The sequence below is a fragment of the Tupaia chinensis genome, unplaced genomic scaffold, assembly GCF_000334495.1.
Source record: "Tupaia chinensis unplaced genomic scaffold, TupChi_1.0 Scaffold000578_2, whole genome shotgun sequence".
NCBI lineage: Eukaryota > Metazoa > Chordata > Mammalia > Scandentia > Tupaiidae > Tupaia > Tupaia belangeri.
Window position 1 is genome coordinate 7963545 of NW_006160094.1, and position 4938 is coordinate 7968482.

General features: G+C 52.8%; 1 long non-coding RNA gene across 2 annotated transcripts in view; it reads right to left on the bottom strand.

The window, feature by feature from the left end:
• Window positions 1-297: 297 nt before the first annotated feature.
• LOC106735942 (uncharacterized) overlaps window positions 298-4938 on the bottom strand; it is a 9268-nt gene continuing 4627 nt past the window's right edge. The window contains exons 2-3 of one of the 2 annotated variants that reach the window (XR_001371119.2): window positions 3225-3956; window positions 298-1104 (exon numbers count right to left, since the gene is read on the bottom strand). This is a non-coding gene — a long non-coding RNA (uncharacterized LOC106735942). Of the gene's footprint in view, window positions 1105-3024; window positions 3957-4938 lie in introns of those variants that run through there. The other variant, XR_001371120.2, reaches the window with a different exon arrangement.

Genomic DNA, 4938 nt, shown 5'->3' on the forward strand with positions numbered 1-4938 from the left:
AAGCACTCTTTTGTGGGGAATGGTCACACTGCAGTCCTTTCATTTCTCCTCTGAGGATTTTGGGCATAGATGCACATGTGCCTGGTGTGTTTTTGAAACTACTGGGTCCAGGACCTTAACAACCACATCACTGGCTGGCCCAGTTGCATTGTCTTTATGAGAGGATACTTAGGATTAGAAGAGACAGTGCATGCACTGGGCCCAGCACAGAGCCTGGCACACACTAACTCACCCACAAATGGAGCTGTGACTATATTACCGCTGTCAGTGCAATGATTATTACGCATTTCATTTTTGATCATCTCACTTTTTAATAATCAAATGAAGTAACAGGAAAATGCTTCTTAAGTTCTAAGGTACTACACAAATATGAGCGATGATTAGAATTAAATATACAAAGAGGGGTGATGGATGCCTCAGAGTTCTTCTGGCTTCAGGGCCATTTTTTTTTTTTTTAAGTTTATCGTTCTTCTTTCACAAGAGAGAGAGAGAGTGCATACTTGTTAGAGTCTCGTCACTCTGTGATCCTCTTCTCCCCAACCTTCCAGCGAGCAGGATTTTGGGTGTGGGCATAACTGGTGTATTTTAACTGGTGTGTTTTGGGATCCACGCCCACGGTCAACCGTGTGGCTTCCAGCACTGCAGGCCAACACACTGCTGCCTGTGTCATGCAGCTGGCCTACCGGTGCTTTTCCGCTGCAAAGACGTGTAATCATGTAACTATGTAACCAGGTTTAGGTAGTGGGTAATACCAGCATCTGGCTGAAGACTTGAGAGGCCTCCATGACACACTGTGTGTGCATAAAGCAGGTTACAGGACAGCACAATCATATACAGTGACTTCGACATATTCTGTGCATTTATGGAAGGACGCTCACCAAAATGTTAAGTGGTGGGATTTCAGATGATTCTTACTTTCTTTGTACTTTTAAAAATCTTGTTTGGATTATTTTTACTCTGGGTATGCACTGTCTTAACAATTCAAAGACAAAAGACAACAGACACTGAACAATCAGGTCCCAGGTTACAAAACACTGGGGAGATCCATCAGACGCTCCTTGAACCCCACAGAAGGCTTGCTTAGGTATGGAAAATGGAGTTTTCCTGGAAGAAGGAACAGTGTGTGAAAATCACAGTGACAAATGCCCTTAAGGAGAAGTTAGAGGGGATGGAGTCTCTTCAAGGCCACAGGGGAGGGAGGAAGAGCTGCCCCTCATCTGTGTTGATTTCATAGGCTGTAATAACACGGTGGCTTCAACTGCAGGCTGTGTACACATGAACTTCCTGGTCTGTGATGGCAACTGTGATTCCTGTTTTTCCACCTCTGTTCTTTCTGGTCCCTAGGACTCTGGCTGTCAGGAGAACTATGAACTCATCCCCTCATTCATGCTGCCTAAAGCCACCTTTTGTCCTGAGGGATTAGGGACGGGCGTAGTAGCCTACTTGTAATGCACCTCTGCTATCCCGCTACAATTCAGAGCCCGATGTGCAGAAAATAAACACCCTCCCCAGAAGAACAGCAAAGGGATGGTGACAGAGAGCCTTACCACTGTGACGTCTTCTTCCCAGAGAACTCCCTGCAGTCAGGCCTGCCTGTGCTTGGAGGCAGCTTGCCTGAGGGGTAGCCTGTCCCTGTGAGAACAAGCACCTGGGGCTGGGCAGCGGGGCAGGCGCTTTGCTGTTGCCACAAACATCCTAGAGTGGCCCCAGAAAGAACAGATCCTTTGAGACTTGGCGTCAAAGGCTGTGTCGGTGTGGGGCATGGACAGAGAGGGCTGACACCATGGGCCGTGTGGGCTGTAACCACCTGACTTTGGGGATGCCAGTCACACAGATCGGTGTGATGTGCATACCAGTACTGCATGGGGAAATCCCAGTAGGGGCCATTTTCCCTAAACACACTTTCTCAAGAGGAAGAAACCTCTACCAAACATCTGACAAAGATTCTTTGGGCCAACTTTAATCAGGCTGGTCCCATCTGTGCACTTCCTTGGAAAATCCAGTTTTGGCAAAAGAATCCTGCTAAGGGTCCAGCAGGTGGCATGGTGGTTAAGGTGCTGGATTCTGATGTGGTCGACTGCAGTTTGAATCCCAGACCTGGTGGCTTAAAAGTCACGCTAGGCGTGTGCGCATGTATGCACAAAATCCCGGGACGAGAATGAGAAGGGACTGCCATGTGGCCATTCCCCTGGGGGGTGATTTCACAGTTTCCCTCCCTCTGGCTCTCTCTGGTGAGTGCACATGTCTTATGGCAAAAATCTGAAGAAAAAAAAAAAGAATCCTGCCTGTTGGGTTAGCCAGAACTGCCACTGTCGGTATTTGCTCAGCCCCGGAATCTGACCCAGTTCCTTCATCTCTGCTACCCCCAGGGATGGATGACTGATGACCCTGGCCTGTCTTCAGCAAGAATCCTCTCATGCTGGGTTAACCAGAACCCATTCTACCCCAGATGTCTCCTTGCAGTACTTTTCTCAGCCTGGGCTGCCCCCGGATTACAACCTGCCCACGTTACACTCAGAGCTGAGCCAACCTCCCTCCCACTGGGAGACTCAGGCACGGTGGCCCCTACGCCGACTGCAATGATCTGGAATAAAGCCTTCCTTACCATGTCTAACAAGTACCATGAGAGCTGGCCTCATGGTCTAGTGGTTATGGGAGTTTGATCTATAACCACTGGTAGCGCTGACCACAGGTTTGAATCCTGGCTCTGGCAACTTAAAAACATGCCAGGCATGTGTGTATGCATACCCAAAGTCCTGAAAGGATGGAGAAGGGATGGCAAAGGGGTTGTGGGTGATCACACCTCACAGGGGGTGCTTTCTCACTCTCCCTCTCAGGCTCCTCCTGGCCAGTTTACCTGCTCTCTGGCAATTTAAAAAAAGAAATCAGGGCAGAGAGTTAAGGTAGCTGGGCCCCATATGGCTGGCTGTGCCATTTGAATCTTGAACCTGGTGGCTTGGAAAACATGCTGAGTGTGTGTGTATTTGTGTGTGCTCAAGATCCCCAGAAGAGAATGGAGGAGAAGAAACTGTGTGTGGACAATGGGGGGTGCTTTCTCTCTCTCTCTCACAGTTTTTCTTTAACAGCAAGTACACTGGCACTTCATTGAGAGGCCCTTGGGTTTGAGATGCACTGAACTGCCAGTGGTTACCAAACGCATGCTTAGACCACCCGTGTTCCTCATGTTACTCACTCTTAGTGCCCCGCCTCGGTGCCATTCTTACCCTCCTCCAGGAACAGATGCAGAGCGGGCACTCGGGCTCCTCGACTCTGGTCTAACTAATAACACTCCTTCAACCTCTGTGATTGGCATGACTCAGTTTTATAGATTATTTTCTAGAAACAAAGGAAGAGAACTCTAGACAGAGTACAGGCGGGCAGGCGGGCACCGTCCCCATGGGTGCGGGCAGGGCTGGTGCCCCGGGCTCCTCAGCCACACCCTTTGCACAGGTGCTTTCCAGCAAGGATGCATGAAGGTCGAGAGCAAGCGATGTGGACAGCACGGAGAGGCCTGCCCCGCGTTACAACCCGCGGGACCGCACACAGATCCTGTCGCGAACAAGGCCCTGTCCTGTCCTCCGGGAGCGCAGCGCGCAGTTCTGTAGGGGTGACCGAGTAACTGAGGAAATGCAGGGCTGGGAAGGACCCACAGGGGAGGCCTAGAAGGCAGAGCGCCGCTGGGAGAGACTCTGGGGAGGAGAGAGCACAGTTACGCCTCCCACGACAGCCAGGGCCGAGCCATCCCTGGGAGCATCCAGTACCTGCACCAGTCCTCAGGCGGCAGCGGGAAGAGCGGGCTAGCGCTCTGTCACAAAGACAGCGCGGCCTTCTCGGAGCCATCCGCGCCCGGTGGGTGAGAAAAGGTCCCCACAGAGGGGTCTCCTCACCCCGTCACCTCCAGGAGCGATGAAGCATGGCTGCCGTGACGGCCCTTTGAAGACGAGTCACCATCAGACCTGGTGAGAAACCCCCAGGTTTGCCACCGAGGCCACATGTGCCGGGCCCAGGCAGGTGTTGGGCTTTGGTTGCCCTCCTACAAAGAGCGGAAGGGCACACCTGTGTGACCTTGCCCACAAGTGGACGGGCAGTAAAGCCAGGGTGTGTACTAGTTACGAGGAAAGACTGGCACCAGAGTGCATGGGTCAAGTCTCTCCTGGGTGGGCAAATGCTGTGTGACCTTTGGCGAGTTACTTAACCTCTCTGTGCCTCAGTTTCTTCATCCACATCCTCCAAGATAAGGAAGGTAGCAGGACCCTTGTCCTAGGGTTGTTGGGGATTAAAATGAGTTCAAAAGGGCTGGGTGAGCTCCTAGCACATGGCGCTGTGCCGCACTAATGGTGCCATCGCTGTTGCTGGCGCCGTTTGTAGAGTCCCGCCAGGACATGTACAGTGAGGCTGGGCACTCAGTACAGAAGCAGTCTGCCCTGTCTACATGGGGAGCAGCAGGCAGGGAGCATCGAGTTCAGCCCTAAACTCTGAGTTTAGCCTTTTACAAAGAGCCATAAACATGCCATTTCCCTGATGAAGGCTGGAGCGAGGGCAGCTGCCCTGACCTCCTAGCGGGGCTTCGTCTCCACCCGCCAGTCCTTATCTCTGGGGCTTGCAGGCCAAAGTCCACACCTGGCACGGCCACACTGCCCAGGAAGCGCGGCTCCGGGCGTTCCTGCGCTGCCGGGCTGGGGCTAGGCTGTGTCCGCTGCTTACTGGCCTGAAACTTGGAGCAGCTTGGAGCGGCACGCTGTGCTGGCCACAGATGTGGCATCTTGGAGCTCTGCACGAAGGTGCAGGGAGCTGGGCTCCAGGGGGCTTGTGCACAGTGGAAGGTGCTGCTCCGGTGAAGCTGGACCCCGGGAGGCTGCGGTGCATCCGCCCACAACCCCAGCTGGCTGGGAACCTCGTGGGGTGGGACGAATCACGTTGAGGGGCTTTTCTCTTTCC